The 18,514-nt window shown below is 43.8% G+C and overlaps 1 long non-coding RNA gene across 2 annotated transcripts in view; it reads left to right on the top strand.

Moving 5' to 3' along the window:
* The window catches only part of LOC308583821, a 57,986-nt gene that overhangs the window by 10,765 nt on the left and 28,707 nt on the right, over positions 1-18,514 (top strand). The window contains exon 1 of one of the 2 annotated variants that reach the window (XR_014006427.1): positions 14,408-14,712. The exons of the other annotated variant lie outside the window; for it this stretch is intronic. This is a non-coding gene — a long non-coding RNA (uncharacterized lncRNA). Of the gene's footprint in view, positions 1-14,407; positions 14,713-18,514 lie in introns of those variants that run through there. 2 annotated transcript variants of the gene reach the window in all.

Raw genomic sequence — 18,514 nt, forward strand, 5'->3', positions numbered from 1 at the left:
CCACACACACACACACACACACACACAGAGAGAGAGAGAGAGAGAGAGAGAGAGAGAGAGAGAGAGAGAGAGAGGTAGCAATCCTAGATTTAACCAGTAGGGCAGCCGTGGAGCCACAGCTTAGCTGTGTAACCTTGTGTGTAATGTTATGGGCACATACAAGCAGAAAGGGCTAGGGATCGCTTCACATTGCCACAAAAATGTCCAGTCAGTTTTAAGCTTTAAGTACTGTCATTGGTTTAGAGCAGTAGTTCCCAGTTGGTGTTACGCAGACTACCTGCACCATTTGGATAACAAATACTACCATAGAGCTATAAATATTCTCAAAAGTAGGGGGTCCATGTCTTGGCTTTTGAAAGTACATAGTACTTAGCTAATTGGGAACCAATGCTTTAGAGAATAATGTGAAAGAAACACGTTTGAGGCAGCGGTTACAAGCAATAATTCAATTCCCCCCACACTCTCTCTCTCTCACACACACACATGTTCTTAACATCTATAGATAGAGATAAATAATCTCCCTCCCTTCTTTTCCAGTGAAGTAGGAGTCATTACCCTTTTATTATTATAGATATGTTCTCTAGGAGTTGATTCAATGAAACATATGGCCCGATTAAGGACATATAAATTAAGTGGGAAGGGATTGCGTTTAATAATTACCTGCAGCTGCAGATCTCAGCAGTTGCAAAAAACATACACATTTCTAAAACTCATATTTATAGAAGCACAGGAAAGTACCGATGTTTGTCAAAGGAAGAGAGAATTGTGGGCACAGTAAAGGACGTAATGCAGCTTGAAACCCAGTGTCATTCTTTCTATATGCAGGCCACTGCTCCATTTTTCAGCTTGCCAGATGTGCCAGTTGTCAATGCCCAGTTCATTAGCACTTTTCTGGTTCTACGAAAGGCCAGGCCTAAAGGCCTGAAGTTCAATCTCTGTTTAAAATACAGTGTTTCTTTCCCATATTTCTAATTTTTTTAACAAAGGCAGTTTGCTGGCGTTGCTTTAGTAACTGCATGTGAAATAAATGGAAAGTAACGCTTATTACTTGAAAAACTAGAGAGAGACATGAAATGGAAGCATTAAACATAATAAACCTGACTGTGTCTTAGCAACTGTATGGAGTCTATCTTTCGAGTTTATTATGGTTCGATGGTTATCAGAGACTTAGGCAAACATTCACTCCCATTTAAGAATTGAAAACAATTTCTCAGCTCTTTTACAGGCAATCCCTTTCTTAAACCAGCATTGTCTTTCTCACTAGGAAGTCTCCTCTTTCCACTCATATCACCCCGTTATATTGATTGAACTCCCCTTCTAATGCGCAAAGCTAATGGCTCCATCTTCCTGCATGTCTCATGAAAATAGTAGGGAAATCAATTCCTCAGCTTATGAAGACACCACAGGTCTTTTAAAATCTTAAAAATGGGTGGAAAGATCAATGTCTCCTTAGTTTCATCTTCAATACTAGCTGGTGCCTAAGCAGGCCATGGGCCTTTTGAGAAGGACTGCCATCATAAACCAATATCAATATTTCTGGAATACACTCTTCATGCTGAATTGATGTGTGACCTTGATAAGAGTCCTTAAAGTTTTCTTGACTGCAATGAGATTAGGGCTGCATTCCTTATACAGTAGTACCTCTGGTTAAGAACTTAATTTGTTCCAGAGGTCCGTTCTTAACCTGAAACTGTTCTTAACCTGAGGTACCACTTTAGCTAATGGGGCCTCCTGCTGCTGCCACATGGTTTCTGTTCTCATCCTGAAGAAAAGTTCTTAACCTGAGGTACTATTTCTGGGTTAGTGGAGTCTGTAACCTGAAGCGTCTGTAACCTGAAGCATCTGTAACCCGAGGTGCCACTGTAAACATTTACTGTACCTGAAGTCAGTGGGACTTTCTTCTTAGTAAACAGGCATAGGGTTGCCCTGTAACTATAACTGCTGAGTACTTCTGGTTTATAGATAATGAACATTTTGAATCTTACTGGTTGGGTGGACAAATTACTGCTCTGAAAATGGACTCATTGGGTGGTGTCCAACTAAGTTTTACTCAGAGTATCCCCACTGAAACTAATGAACATAGTTAAGTTAGGTCTATTACTTTCAATAGGTCTAGCTAAATGCCACCTTATGTTGTCAACAATGGTCTTTCATTTTTTAAATTTATTTTTGTAGTCTGCTGCTATGCACGCCAATGAAGGCCATTTTGCCCACTGAGACATACTATACATACAGCTTAAGTCCTACTCAATGCGGTGGACTTGCTTTTGAGCAGACACTTGTATACACACACTTGTACTGCAAGTGTGTACAGGTTTGCCCCTTTCACAGTATTATTGGTTAATCGGTAGAGTGTGGATATATATAGCCGACTTTTGAAAGCCAACTCACAGTTGACATGACAAAATCTGCAATAAACAACAGGAGCAGCTATTTTAAATTAGGTTTACTATATGTGGGGAAAAACAAAATAAAATATTGCAGAGGTAGGAAAATGCTAACTTTATGTGGGCTCATGTGAGAATGAATTCAGTGTCAGGTTAGCAGGGTACATACATACATACATAAAATAAAATAAAATAAAATAAAATAAATTGCTAGAAAAGTGAAAGTTCAAAACTGATGCAACCAAAATATAAATTGAATCAATGAAACAATACAACAGGACTGCCTTTCCATTTGAATTTAAGTGGTCTGGCTGCACCTACCCTCTGAAATTCCCTCCTGTTACTTATCACATAGTGCCTCCCTATTGCCACGGTTCCAACTCAGTTGATTGGCACTCATCCAGTCCATCACTGCATCCACATGATGGTCCAGATCATGCTTAATCATTTGTGATTCAAATGTTATGGAGAAATAGAGCTGCATGTTAATTCACTTTAAGATGCATCACAGGAAGCGATTAATAAATGGGATTAAATAAATAATAATAATATTGGTTACATGAAAATCCCAGCTTTCCAGATCTACATGGTGCTTTCTTTAAGTTCTTTCTATATACCTATATAATCTTTTGCAAATGACACTGTATTTTATAAATTTCTTATTAAAATGTATCTCCCTGGCTTCCCCAATAAATAAGATTGTTATTATATAATGCTGCTCTTCATTAACTGGATAGCTGTCATGAAACTACTTTGAGGTCATTTAGATTAGTTGGTAAAGAAATTTAACACACATTTGGTCAGGGATCTACACCAGTGTTTCCCAAACGTTTTTGGGCAACGGCACACCTGCTTACCGGAAAAAAATCTCGCGGCACACCACCATTAAAGCCCCGCCCCGTGACGTCAGCGCGCAGCGTCACGCCGGGAGGGACGCACAAAAGTGAACGTTTTTTCCCTCCCCCTTGCCGGGGTGGGAGGAGGCAGCAGAGCGAGGGCAGCTGAGGCGGCGGCGGCAGCTGAGGCGGCGGCGGCTGCAATAGCGGGCGGAGGAGGAGCCGTCGCCGGGAGTTGCTGCTGCTGCTGCTGTTGCTGCTGCTGCCCGGACATGCCGGCCTCCTCCTCCTCCGCTGTCTCGCGCTCCTCCCTTTTGCGCGCGCTGCCCCGCCGCTCGGCACCACCACCGCGGAGCCGCCCCCGGCTCGACGCGGATCCTCGCCGCCGCCGCCTCTCGCCGCCGCCTCTCGCCCGCCTCCCTCCCACGGCACACCAGCCGGTGTCTCACGGCACACTAGTGTGCCGCGGAACACCGGTTGGGAAACACTGATCTACACAAATAAAGATGTTAACAAGATAACTTACTTTTGACCTAGGTAAAATTGTAGCCTATTATTATTACATTTAAAAAGTCAGTATGCTTTTATTCTAATTACTCATTAATATTAGACCCAACAAACCACAATGTGGTCCTTCCAATGATCAAAGACTGGCTTTGATTATCTAGGCTATTCTAATAAGCTCCTACAGTACTGACATAAAACATACAAACTTCAAAATAAGTGGGAAGATTCCAGGCAATGAAACAAACTCCCCTGCTCATGTATGGAGAGGTCAGCTGTCATCAAGATCACAGTCAAGCCAAGGATACTTTATGTTCTAAAGAAGACTCCCTTCTTTGGCAGGAATGTGGAAAGGTTTTTATTGAAAGGGTGAAATTATTCAAATTTCAGAGTGTTCCCAAATCTAAAGACTTTTAACGCACGAGCACACTCACTCAGAAACATACTGTATTTTTCGCCCCATAGGACGCACCGGCCCATAGGACGCACCTAGTTTTTTTGGGGGGAAATAAAGGAAAAAAATTGATTCCCCCCCCCCAGGTGCGGGGCTGGGGCAGGGGAAGCCCGAGCTTCCCCTGACCCCAGCCCCCAGAACAGGCTGCTATCCGTTAGCCGTGGGCTAGCGGAGCGCTGCGCGAAGCCCCAAGCTTAGGGTGTGCTGAGCTCAGCACGCCCCAAGCTTCTGGGTGCCGGGCAAGGTCTCCACTAGCCGTGGGAGAGCCGCGCGACTTCACACGGCTCTCCCACGGCTAGCGGAGCCCGAAGCTTGGGGTGTGCTGAGCTCAGCGCGCCCCAAGCTTCTGGGTGCAGGCAAGCTCTCCGCTAGCGTGGGAGAGCTGCGTCTCCCACGGCTAGCGGATAGCTTCCTGAAGCCTGGAGAGCGAGAGGGGTTGGTGCGCACCGACCCCCCTTGCTCTCCAGGCTTCAGCAAAAGCCTGCATTCGCCCCATAGGACGCACACACATTTCCCCTTCATTTTTGGAGGGGGAAAAGTGCATCCTATAGGGCGAAAAATACGGTAAGTGGAACAAAACCTCTGTTTTCTGACATCCCAGTTATTATCTGGAACTCTGTGGATGAGTACAGATGCCATTTACCTGTGTTCGTGTAACCGCCTGATAGATAAGTCAGTCCCTGTGGTCCAAACCTGATAACTGGATAATTAGTCAAATAGTTGTACTGTGGGAAGTACCACTAGACAATTTTGTGAGCACCATTTTTGTTGGAAAAGTGACAAATAAACAGATGACGATGACAGGTGCTTATCGTGTTTTCACCTGATGTTTGTCTTCCAATGTTCATTGTTGTTGGACAGTTTGGATTCTCCTGCGCCTTGGCAGCTCCCCACTCTGCTGTTCCAAGCCTGCTGAGAGAAATGATGCATAACAGCATCATTGTAGAACTCCTTCCTTCCTTCCTTCCTTCCTCCCTTCCTTCCTTCCTTCCTTCCTTCTTCCTTAAAGCCACAATAGCTTGCCTGAAATAGAATATTTGAACCCAACTAGACGCTGGTTGCCTTCTACAGAATGTGTAGATCCAGTGCAAAAGTGCATCTGCTGGCAGGGGCCAGGGAATCACAGCAGACCAAGAGAGGAATTTAACCCTTTCTTTTCCTGCTTCAGTTCTGAGGAAAATCATAGGAACCTAGGAAGCTTCCTTGTACCGAGTCATACCATTTGTGTGGGATGTGATACATAAGTAGCAGTCAAATACAACATTCCTTATTTTCCTAGAGTGGACATGCGAGAGACTGTTTGGTCCAGCCAGTCAAAAACTTCCTGTTTCCTCCTGGCTGGGACATACTTCCTTTGCATGTGACTAGATGTGGGCATGACCTTACCTGTCTAGGTAACACAAAAGGACAGGGCAAGCAGCCATCTCTCTCTTTTTGACTTTTTGACTCTCCGTATGTGTATATACTTTGTAACTAAGTCTGCCTTCAGGGATCCAACTGTGAACTGATGATGTGAGTAAACTTCTTTTATACAGTATACTTTAAACAAGTTTGTGGTGTGTTTATTCTTTTAAGAGGGATATAAGGGAACTCCCAGGGACGCGGGTGGCGCTGTGCGTTAAACCACAGAGCCTAGGACTTGCCGATCAGAAGGTCGGCGATTCGAATCCCCGCGACGGGGTGAGCTCCCGTTGGGCAGTCCCTGCTCCTGCCAACCTAGCAGTTCGAAAGCACATCAGAGTGCAGGTAGATAAATAGGTACTGCTCCGGCGGGAAGGTAAACGGCGTTTCCGTGCGCTGCTCTGGTTCACCAGAAGCGGCTTAGTCCTGCTGGCCACATGTACGCTGTATGCTGTCTCCCTCGGCCAATAAAGCAAGATGAGCGCTGCAACCCCAGAGTTGGTCACGACTGGACCTAATGGTCAGGGGTCCCTTTACCTTTACCTAAGGGAACTCACAGGAATCTAATATTGAGAGGCTTAAACAAGCCTGCAACCAGCTACCTGCTGTGCGTTTAAAAGTGGAATGTAAAACTCTGCTAAGTTATAGAACTTGCTAGTGCAAGTTAGGAAGGATATTAATAAACAATATAGCCTCTCCTGCCTCCATGAACATTCCCACAATTTGTCCCTCTAGTTTAGTACTGTTGACGCTGACAGACAGAGGCTCTTCTTTCAAGGTAATACGTAGGGAGTCTTTCTCAGTTGTACTTGCAGACACCAGAGATGAAACCTAGGATCTTTTTGCATGAAAAGCATGAAAACTGAGCCATGATCCTTCCCATTTCTCAAAATCTGCTATTTATTATTTTATTTATTTTGCAAATTTTATGTACCAGTTGAGTAATAAACAAAGGAAACACACCTCAAAGTGGTTTACAAAAATTATTTGCATTGGAGAAGTACCCTAGTGATGCCTGCTGCTATCCTGATAAGTATTGATACACATAGGGTTCCCATATTTAAAAAAGTGAAAATCCAGACACAAAGGTTGTTGAAATTCCGGACATATGGCAGCCCTAGATACACCCCACCCCCAGCAGATACTATTTGCTTTTAAATTAAAATTTCTAATGCACATTCTGCACAAAGTCGCATTTAACATTGCATCTCGGTCCCTTCTTTCATTCAGACAGGTAACAGAGAAATGCCTATTTCACTAAAATGTCTGGAGAAAAAAATCTTTCAAAAGGTATTATTAACAGATATTATTTTAACTAAATCATTCTCAATTTAATTTTTTTAAAAAACCCTTGCAGCCATAGTGTAGCCATCCTGATCGTATACATTTTCCTAGACAAAACAAGGCACTCTGAGAGACATGGACTTCTACACAAAGTGTGTTGATCATGTTACATTAACAATATGATCAGCAATCACATCATAGGCTTCAAAAAATAAAATGCCAAGTGCATTTACTGGTGATCATTGCCACAGTAGCCACTGGGCCCAAAGTGCCCTGGAAGGGACACTTTACATCTTCTCTTGCCATCTGTGATCATATAGCATGCGGGTGGGGGGGGGGAGAGACTCATGTGTTGCAGTGCCAATAGCTATGCCTTCCCATTTCACTCTGGCCTGGTATTTTATTTTTAAAAACTTTTGATGTGACGGCTAATCACAGCGCTAATGTAATGTTCAGTTAGGTCCTTAATTAGTGTTTATTGTCTATAGCCAAAGGGTTCTGCTTCTCCAAATTGTGTGTAGGATACTCTACCACCTGGAACTAGGTCTGTTGGACCAGCAAGAGACCAGTTAGCTGCTGTATCGTTCCCATATGGTCTGCAGGTACCAGAAGGCCTAAAATAAGTCTTTATGGCCCCATAATTTACCACCATGTGGACATGCTTTTCTTCAACTGGTCATCACAGATTACTTTCTAAAAGATACCAATGGCTAGTGATAAGCACAATAGAAGGCATATTTTCTTGCCGCTTTGCAATAAGCATTTACCATTCTTTTTTGCAGATACAGTTCCAGTTTTTTTTCTGTTTGCTGGGATACAGCCAGGTTGTGGCCTTCAGCACTTTTTCTCAGGTGCCTGCCTATTTCTTTTTAATTGTGCCTCTTGATCCTGCCTGCTGCCTCTTGGATAGCGATTTGCCTGCACAATGCAAGTTCTCAGCAGAGTGCCAAAAACACTCAGCTTGCTATTTGAAATGTATCCCTTAGGTACCGTTGCAGTGTTGTTGAGAAATGTGCAGTTGGCTGGCCAGCAGGTTTCTGAAGCAGCAAAATTGAATTTGGCAAAGGGTGAGGCCGTTCATATTGCTTCCAGGTGAACTTTAGCTTCAGGATCATTTAACCCTGTGGTATTTGATGGTGGTTGTCAAAATTGCATTGCTTTTATTTAAAATATGTTTCTTTTGGACCGAAGGAATATTTTTTCCAATGCTTCATATTTGCTCTGTTGCTAAGAGAAATCCTTTCTCTTTGCCTTGTTCTTAATTTAAATACAAATCTGCTTATCAAGTTTACTTTGTGACATACATGTGGTGGTTAATATTGACCCCCCCAACACACATACACTCCCCATCATTATAATTTCCAAGGCAGGTCTCTCTATTATCTTTTTGGTTAGGCAATAGGTAGAACAATCTCATATGTCAATTACATTGGAGTCGGAGATATGCTACCACTATTCTGGCAGGATGGATATTGCATATGGGATGTGCTCAGCCAAGGATGCACAAAAAGAATCAACAGGAGGGCCTGCTAGTTCTGTGGATGAACATACACTGAGGTGTTCATCAGAAAGACAAAACCAGCTCTGTATTAGGGTTCTCTGCACAATCATATGGATAAGTTTGTGGTCTTTTCCATTACTGTACATAGTCTTCCAGTCTATAAGGTCATTATTTTGTCAGTACAAATCACACTCTATACATTCAGTTTTCAAATTAACTGTTGGTTCCTTTTTATTGTTTAAAATTGCTTGGAAAAATACCAGAGTGCCAACAAAATGCAGCGACGTGTTTTCAATATTGATTTCACCCCCAGCACAAAAAGCTAACAAATCAGAATATAGATTCAAGATTGTATAACTGTTCCAGTTTAGATTTATCGGACATATTAAATAGGACAATCTTGTTCAGTTCTAGCACCAGGGTACAGAGGAGCAAGTGCTAAATGTGATTTATACTCAAAAACCAAGGAACTTTCCTCATATTTCCTATCCCATAAACTTGCTAATCACTTTAGAGATAATATCATTAAAATACACACTTCTTACATCACAGATTTAAAGCTTTCTGTCCTCATTCAGACAAACTGGGAAAACTTTTTGAAAGGTCTTCTAATAAATAATATTGATTTATGCTAGGAATGCACTCCTTATTTAATTTTTCCCATTCTTTTCTTTTCATCAGGGAACAGATAGTTTTATTCAGAATCTATTATTTATAAACAGTCATAAAACTGCTTTCATGAAATAGTTACACAAGAGATATTCCAGAGAGACCCAGCTTTGAGAAAAATGTAAAAAGTTATTTGTTTAAAGCCTGCATGTCCATGTGTTTCCCTCAGTGTAATGCAGCAACAACAAAAAATCTTCCCAGTCTAAAGCAATTGAGTTAGGAGAGAAGGTTATGTGACGTATTCACACTTATTCATAAATCCATAAGTACAGCAATGTTTCATAGATTGTCCTCTGATGACACAATGGGGTGTATCTGCTGCTGTATGGGCTGTGCTCTCACCCCTAATAAGGGGAAAGATGGGTGTTGGGCTCCACAGGAACAAAATACAGTTCAATTATTCCGAAGTACTAACTAGGAAAGAATTATTTGTAATTCACAAGCAGCCATACAAGTTATATGCAAGATAAGGCTACCAATGACTGCTAGCCAATATGCCAGTGATCAGTCTCCACTGTTGGGGACAGTATTTCCCTGAAAACCAGTTGCGGTGACTCTCAGCTGTGGAGAGTGCTTTCTCCCTGATGCCTAGCTTATGGGCTTCCCATGGGTTGGCCGCTGTGAAAACAGATTGCTGGAGAATACCGTATTTTTCGCACCATAGGGCGCACCGGACCATAGGGCGCACCTAGTTTTGGGAGGCAGAAAACAAGAAAAAATTATTCTGAACCCCAGAAGCCAGAACAGCAAGAGGGATCTGGCTTCTGGGATACCGTGTGGCTGTTCTGGCTTCTGGGGTAACCCCGCCAAGCCTCTTCAGGGCAGCGGGATGAAGGCTCCCCCTGCCCAAAGAGGCTGCGCAGGGCTAAAGCAGAAGCCAGGACAGACGCGTCGCTGAAGGGGCACTGTGCCTTCTCTCTCTCTGTGCAGCGCCCCTCCTTCACAGGAGAGGCGCTGTGCAGAGAGGAAGAGGGCGCAGCGCCCCTTCAGCGAAGCTGGAGAAGGAACAGAAGGAGACCCTTCTGTTCCTCCTCGGGCTTCGCTGGACAGGCGCGTCGCTCAAGGGGCGCTGCGCCTTCTCTCTCTCTCTCTCTGCGCAGCGCCTCTCCTTCACAGGAAAGGTGCTGTGCAGAGAGGGAGAGGGCGCAGCGCCCCTTCAGCGATGCGGGAGGAGGAACAGAAGGAGTCCCTTCTGTTCCTCCTCCGGCTTCGCATGACAGGCGCGTCGCTCAAGGGGCGCTGCGCCTTCTCTCTCTCTCTCTCTGCGCAGCGCCTCTCCTTCACAGGAAAGGTGCTGTGCAGAGAGGGAGAGGGCGCAGCGCCCCTTCAGCGATGCGGGAGGAGGAACAGAAGGAGTCCCTTCTGTTCCTCCTCCGGCTTCGCATGACAGGCGCGTCGCTCAAGGGGCGCTGCGCCTTCTCTCTCTCTCTCTCTGCGCAGCGCCTCTCCTTCACAGGAAAGGTGCTGTGCAGAGAGGGAGAGGGCGCAGCGCCCCTTCAGCGATGCGGGAGGAGGAACAGAAGGAGTCCCTTCTGTTCCTCCTCCGGCTTCGCATGACAGGCGCGTCGCTCAAGGGGCGCTGCGCCTTCTCTCTCTCTCTCTCTGCGCAGCGCTTCTGCTTCACAGGAGAGGCGCTGCGCAGAGAGGGAAAAGGCGCAGCGCCCTTCAGCAAAGCTGGAGAAGGAACAGAAGGAGACCCTTCTGTTCCTCCTCGGGCTTCCAGGACAGGCGCGTCGCCGTGAAGCCAAGGAGCCTGCATTCGCTCCATAGGACGCACACACATTTCCCCTTCATTTTTGGAGGGGAAAAAGTGCGTCCTATAGAGCGAAAAATACGGTAGATAGGCCTTGGCCTGATTCAGCAGGTCTTTACTTATGTCAATAAGTGATGCTTGCCCAAACAAGCTGCTTTTGCTGAAGATTCTCTTCCTTTCTTGGCAGCTGTAATCCTCACAATTGGATCCCAGTGCTACAGAGGTGTTTAACTCCCTCCTAGCCTGACTAAACAGTTCACATAAGCGCAGCAGCCAAGATTGGAATTCTTTTCTTGCACAGTACAGCTTCCACAAAAGAATTTCCCTTTTTCATATAGCTTATACTGTATAACACTACCCTCTGACCAACCCCAGAACTGCTGGGAATACAATTTTTCTTCCTGCAGCAACAAAACACAGGCAGAAGGTGGAAGGGAAAGCATGCCTTCGTTGTAGCATAAATTACATGTTCTTTGTTCCTGCCTTTGGCCTTCTCCACTTCTCCAAATGTATCTCCAGAGCAAGAGGTAAGGTGATTATGTAGGGCATGCCCTGGACTAAAGTTCAGATGGGAGTTGTGGCCCCAAATATCTGGACAGCACCGGGATGGAAAAGGTTGATGTAGGGTTTGTCTGGGGTTTTTTTTACTCTAAAAAAGGAAGCTGGACTTTCCCCCTGTTCTCTTTCCTTGGGGATATACATTTGCATAATGTACCTGCCTTTTCCAATAGGTATCCATTTGGCCTGAAACTATGGCTGCCTATGCACCATACATTTCAAGCACATGACTTCCCCCAAATCTGGGGACTGTAATTTGTTAAGGGGTTTAAGGGTTCTGGGAATTGTAACTGTGACGGGTAAACTACAGCTCCCAAAATTATTTGGGGCAAGTTGTATGCTTTAAATATATGATGTGTACATAGCCTTTGTTGTAGTGCATGAGGGTATGGAGAAAGAGAGAGAGAGAATGAGAATATGCCTGGTGTTCTTATTGCAAACACTGGGTAGAAGCTTGTGTTCAATTGTAGTATAACCTCTAATGTTCCCATTGGAACAAGAACAAAGAATAACAGGAGGAGAATTGAGAGAGGGTTGAGTCGTGATCAGGATTACAGTCTAAAATAACCTGCGACTGAATATGTCTGTGCACAGTTCATAAATATTTCCGCAGATCCATTTAAATGTACAGTAATATTTATTTTACTTATTCAAGTATCGTGAAGGGAAATAGTGGTTATGGTTCCATTTTGTTATCAGGCACTACTGGGAGTAATTAGCAGTGAATGAACATATTAAAACCTCCATAATGGGATTTGGGTAGACACCAAAGCAAATAATACATTAACACATTAGAGATTACAGGCATCTTTAAAAAATGTATGGTCTTGCTGGGCAGATGACATTACACAGCCAATATGTCAGAATAATGTTTGCTTGTCCCTTGTTAATATTGGTGGATTTAGGTCCTTATTCAGCACTTACAAATAAATGATGCAAGCAGGGATTTAAAAGTTTGAATGAACCAAACTGTTACTTTTTTCTTTTTGCATCAAGTGATACAAAGGGTGCAGTATTTCTGTGCATTTCTGAGCAGTTAAGTGGAGTGGTCATTAATTAAATTACTTTCCATTATTTTCTTTTTTCCTTCCTCCTTAACATATAAATGTAGTCCAAGTGGGATCAATATGTGATCCAATATCAATTCTCCATGAAACCCATTCGTTTGGTAGTTGTCATTTAGGACTTAGAGCGAATAGTTCTAAATTTGATCCATGGATAACCCTAGGCAATGCACTACCTCTTCATAGACTGCGTATGCACTCCTATTTGCACTGCAACCACTGCCCTCCCACTGCTGGTTTGGGAAGCGATGTACATAAATTAGCCACGATTCATATCCAGCCTGTCCCAGTCTTGTTGTTCTTTGAGAAATATTGCACTTTGATGCTCTTTCTCATAAAACAGCTTCAATCCAAATCGATAAAAATAATGAGCTCACTGTGTATGAGCTCACAGTAATGAGTACACAGTCTTAGCCTCACTTCCTATTCTGCAAAAGCAGGATTGATGATTATTCTGCCCTAGAATTAAAGTTGTGAGTTCTTTAAATTTTTGTGGTTGTGTTCTGCAACATGTCAATGACGCGATATTAGTGCATTTGTGGCAGATATACTGGACCATCCGCACGTCATTCCACTTCCATGCCATTAGTTGTTTCCTGAATGTGATGCTTCCTTAATGTTAATGCATGGTCATAGGCGCCGACTCCATGGGGCCTGAGGGGGCTCGAGCCCCCTCAAAAATTTTTTTTGGGGGGCTCAGCCCCCCCAATAATCTCGGGCGCCCTTCCAGCAGAGCGCCGCCGACGTCCCCCGCCTCCTCCCCACCTGCTCCCTCGCCAGCCAGCCAGCCAGCCAGCCGCGCGCCCTAGTCGGAGAGCCCCGGCCGTCCCCCGCGAGATTAGGGAATCCCCGGGGGCGGGGGCTCCTGCCTCGCTGCTTCGCAGCACCACCGCCACTGCCAAGGCACTGCCGGGGGGGAATTTCCTTCCTCCTGGCGGTTTCAGCCCCCGCGAGAACAGGGGAATCCCGACCGGCCACACCTCCCAGCCAGCCCTCTCTTCTCCGGCTAGCCCCACGTTTCCCGCATATCAGCTGTTCCGGAGCTGATTAATAGGCGCAGCACGCTCTCCCCTATTCGCTCACGAGGAGGCGGCGCCACTTTATTTGCATATTCATGAGCTTATTTATTATTCATGAGCTTTCCCGGGCCCCCCCAATATTTTTTATAAGTCCGCGTCCCTGTGCATGGTTGCCACTGGGAGGGCCATCACAAAAGCAGGACAAAAAGTAATCTGGAACATTAAGATCACAACAAAACTTTCGCAAGCACAAACATTATCAGAAGTGGACTGCGTATAACGACCTGATGACCACAAATTATCATGAATGCACAATAAAAAGGACACCTGGAGGGGCCTTGATTCTCTTGGAAAAGAATTGGGTACACCTAATATCTCACACATCAATAATGTTAGGAAAAGGAAAAGGGGGGAAATAGAAGAAAACCTGACATCTTTCATCATTTGTGCATGTGGACAGCAAGGAAGGACAGAATTTGGGTTCAGCATATGGTATAAAACCCAGAAAAAGATGAAAAAAATAATATATTGTCAGAGCCAAGCAATAGGAAAGGGATGAGAAGGAATTCTCATATAGTGAGGAATTGTGCTTATGGGGCCAGCAAACCTTCATATTGCAAATGCAACTGGAAATGACTCTCTCGGCTTTACAGTACTGCAAAACATTACTGAGGGATTGACTAGGATATAGAGAGAACCTGACCACATTTCCTTGATGGGTGTGCATTGTTACTACATTTGAAACTAGAACTTCATGGAGTTGAAAAATAAACGAAAAGAGAATTAAAATAACCAAAGTGGTGAGGCACTTTCTCTGCAAGCAGCAGCACCACCACCACCACCACCAATTTACTATTTATACCCCGCCCATCTGGCTGGGTTTCCCCAGCCACTCTGGGCAGCTTCCAACAGAATATTAAAATACAATACTCTAATTAAACATTAAACATTAAAAGCTTCCCTAAACAGGGCTGCCTTCAGATGTCTTTCTCTTTGACATCTGGTGGAAGGGCGTTCCACAGGGTGGGTGCCACTACCGAGAAGGTGAAAGATGGTGGGAGAGGGTTGATGTTCTCTCTCTCTCTTTCTCTCTCTCTCTCTCTCTCCCCCCCCCTATTTTAAATGAAGCTTTGGGGAGGTCTATGCATAGTGGAGATACACTTCTCTCTCTTCTGCAACACTAGAACTCTCAGGAGTGGGTAGAGGAATGCAGCCAAAGATCCTATGGGAAGACTGCAGACTGAACAGCCACACACATCGTCTAGGAACAGCCTTCAGTGAGGTGAAGTAATTACAGTAATTAAAGATTTGCATATAGTATATTTATATGTCTCCTCTAATTCTCTTTTTTGTTGATGTGTAAATTCCCATCTTAGCTCCATTCTCCTTCAGACCATCTGGTCAGGAATAAGAAGGTCCTTAGTTGTCTCAGTCCACATAAGCGTTGGGTGGACACAGTATTCTGCACCATGGCAAGCTGTTACATGGAGTATATAGCCTTGCATTTAGGGCCTAAGTTGTTTCCATGGCCTCCTGCTAGAATACCTCACATAAAAATATATTAAATTCCTTTGGAGACACACAGAGCACATTTTTGTCACCAGCCGATATATACAGGGAATTCTCGCCCATCAGGGATTAGAGGAAGGACTTTCAAATTAGAGAGCTGTATTTCCAGAGAAATTTACATTTGTATAGAAATAGAGCACAGCTTGCTTTTATTTAGTAATCTGTTAATATAGGCCGCTTCATGGCAGTCAGCATTCCCTAATAAAGAGTCCCTGCTAATTCTTCAGAAAATTCAGGGCACATCTTTCTTTCCCTGACAGCTTTAGGACACAAATGCTTGTCCTTGGAATCACAGATTTAAAGTTTCCTTTCCATAACATCTCTTTTCATGTCCGTAATTCATTCACCAAGCTCCATGTTTACAGAAATAACAACTTTCATTCTTAGTGTATGAACGTCTTTATCTGTATCACAACTCATCCTCCTCATTTTGGCTAAGCTCTTTTTAATTTGGTTTTTGTTTACATCAGACTTTGTTTATATCAAAGGAAACTCATTATTTGTATACATCACACAAGAAGCTGGCTGATTATGACAATGAAGGAAAAAAGCAAATAGAAGGTCCTTAGAATCTGAAACATTTTCTGGCCTACTTCATTTGTTCACAGTTGCGTTACTCTTGGCTCCTCTGATTACTTTGTTCTTAGCATCATTAATCAGCGATGAGAGATGCCAAGAACCAGCTAACTGAAATCCAACCGGCTATTGAAGTACATTTTTTAACCTTCTATGGATAGCAAACCATCACTCCTAGTTCCTCAGAAAAACTAAACAAAGGCCATTGGAAATGACTCATGACAACTTCAATTATAATAGTACAAAGTAAGCTAGTTGATACAGTGAAGTCTTTTGGAAGAAAGGGGCAGAGAATATTGTTGTTGAACTTCCAAAGGCAAGTTATCCGGTTAGATTGTATCCTTGTAACAATCCAAGAGTGGAGCAGATGCACCAAGCAGCTTCATTTACCAGGACAAGAGCCGGAGTCGGGAGACTTCATCAGAGGCGGAAGACCCCCATTGCTAGTGTTAGTGAGACTGAGGGTCAAGGGGAGTCACTGGAAATGGAGAAACTTCCTGAGATCACCACTCATAGAAGTGCATCACTTGGAAAAGTGAGAGATTCAGGGCTACCAATACATCCTGAATTGTCCCAAGTTCTTCTTCTACAAAATTGTCACCAGAAGCACGGGCAGCAGTGTGTGGGTCTGAACAGAGGTCCACACCTGAAGGCTTTTTGGAATTTCAAGGCCTACTTCCCCTGACCCCTCTTCAACAGCAAGAAACTACAGCCCATACATGCCCTGGATATATGCCCTGCTGATGCCCCATTGTTGATGCAACATCTCAGCACTGCATAATCTGCTTGGACAGCAATCTTGTTATGGAGGAAATCTTGCTCTCTGACCTATACAGCAGTTGATCACCCTCCTGGGTCAGAGAAGAATCTAATCTAAAAGGCAATGGTGGCAGGAACCAAGCCCTTTCCCCTGTCCCCCATTCAGGCCAGCCCATATCACAGATGTGGGTCATCGTGGGACTCGCATTGGCTTTGCAGATTTTGGGGTCCAAAGAGGGAGGCCCACTGAAAGAGACATACCTGCCATTACTGGGATGCTTCCTCCACTTTCAGTGTAGTAGTGCCAAGCATTACAATGACAGCCTACAGTGAGAAACTGCCATTTGAGCATATCCTTATATTCAGCAGGCAGTGTTCATGTTGTTCTTACTTAGACACAATTTTACTATGTGTGTGTGAGATGCTCACATGTTTTTCCACCCATGAAACACATGTGCTGCACACTCTGGGAGTCAAGGTTCATTGGGAAGTAAGTCATGTTGCATGGGAAATACTCCTGGAAATACTCCTGGAAGCTGTGTCTGGGAAATACGATAGGAGAAGAATTAGTATTATTTCAGTGGTTCCTCAGTGTTTTAGACTAAATAGGTTTGCCAACAAATATCCTCCCTTCTTAGAGATACCTGCCAAGTATACGGAAGAGATCAGGAGTTTGGCATGAACGTGACAGAAGCATCCAAGAAGAGAGCTGTAAAGAGAGGCTGGGATCTGGGTTGAGGTTTTTCTGCATGGATTGAAGGCCAGTTAGAAGCAGGATAGATTTGCCTGTCATCAACCCTTGTTTGAAAAAGGAAGCTGTAACCCTCAGTTTAAAAACTTGCTGCAAAGTAACTGGAACCTAACATTTCTCCACTAGGTGGCTGGGCAGTCTGACATTACACTATATGGAAGCGTTGGGAATACAGTTATCTGGGAGCAGATGTACCTCAGAATCCAGCCCAGCAGGGCCTAACTGGAAGTTTATTTTTTGGGATTTTTTAAAAAATAATTTTTATTAACCGACCAATCACATCAAATCAAACCAAATTACATAAATTACAAATTACAAAGCCAAATTTTAAATTTTTGTTGGGGGTACCCATATTCCGAAGGGGATCCAATCATCTTCTTACTACTGCTTTAATGTCCACAAATCTGTCCATATGATGTTCACAATACTGTCCACTCCTTTCTTGTTGTTTTCCACATCTCCTCTTGTTATTCTCATATATTTTTCCTTTCTCTTTGTGACCTCTGATGCTCTCCAAAGCGGGTTAAAACAATTTGTAATCCTGTGTGGATATTTTTATTCATCCAAGAATCATATTCAGATGGTTTCCGTATATCATCACTTCCATAAATAAAAACAGTCTAATTAATCTTTAATCGTTAATCTTTACAAGTCTGTCGCCTTTATCCAACTTCTGAGGAGGTTCACCAGAAATGCAGTCCAAAAACAAATCCATTCCTCCTCCCGGTTGTAAATCCTTTGACAAAGCCTGGCAAGATGGCAACTGTTTTTATTGCTGCGTCACTCCAAAAGCTCTTATTCTTTACTCAATCTCCATAAAACATACTTTTGGTTAAAGTTCATTTCCACACAGTCCTTAAACATCCTGCTTAGGTCAGTTAGCCGACGGATCCAGAGTTGGGAATACAGTTATCTGGGAGCAGATGTACCTCAGAATCCAGCCCAGCAGGGCCTAACTGGAAGTTTATTTTTTGGGATTTGTTAACTGCCTCCCTTTCAGATTTCTCTACAAGAATGGCTGATATCGACAAGATGTTGTTGCATTTATTTGTACTGCTATTTTGATCCAGCCTCTCACCAGGGAAATCAAACTGAACCTGCTTACTCCCTTAGAGTGATATTGGGTGTGAGTCCTTGTGTAACCTCAACTTTCTGGGACAGAGCTTCGCAACACGTTGAGGGTTGTTTTTTTTTTTGCAGATTGGATGCAAAAACAAAACAAAAGAAAGTGGCGGGATTCTTCAAGGGTATATGTACACCACAAATCTGCATCAGTTTTGAGGCAGTTTAACTGTCATGGCATCCATCTGAGGACCAGACATTAAGTACCTGTGCCTTTAAGAGCAGACATTTTCCCTTCTCCACAGACTGACAGTGTGGGGTCTTAGCCTGTATTGGGACCCACTGGTGGTGGTAATAGGAGGCTTTC

This window comes from Podarcis bocagei (assembly GCF_964188305.1).
Source record: "Podarcis bocagei genome assembly, chromosome: 3".
Lineage (NCBI taxonomy): Eukaryota > Metazoa > Chordata > Lepidosauria > Squamata > Lacertidae > Podarcis > Podarcis bocagei.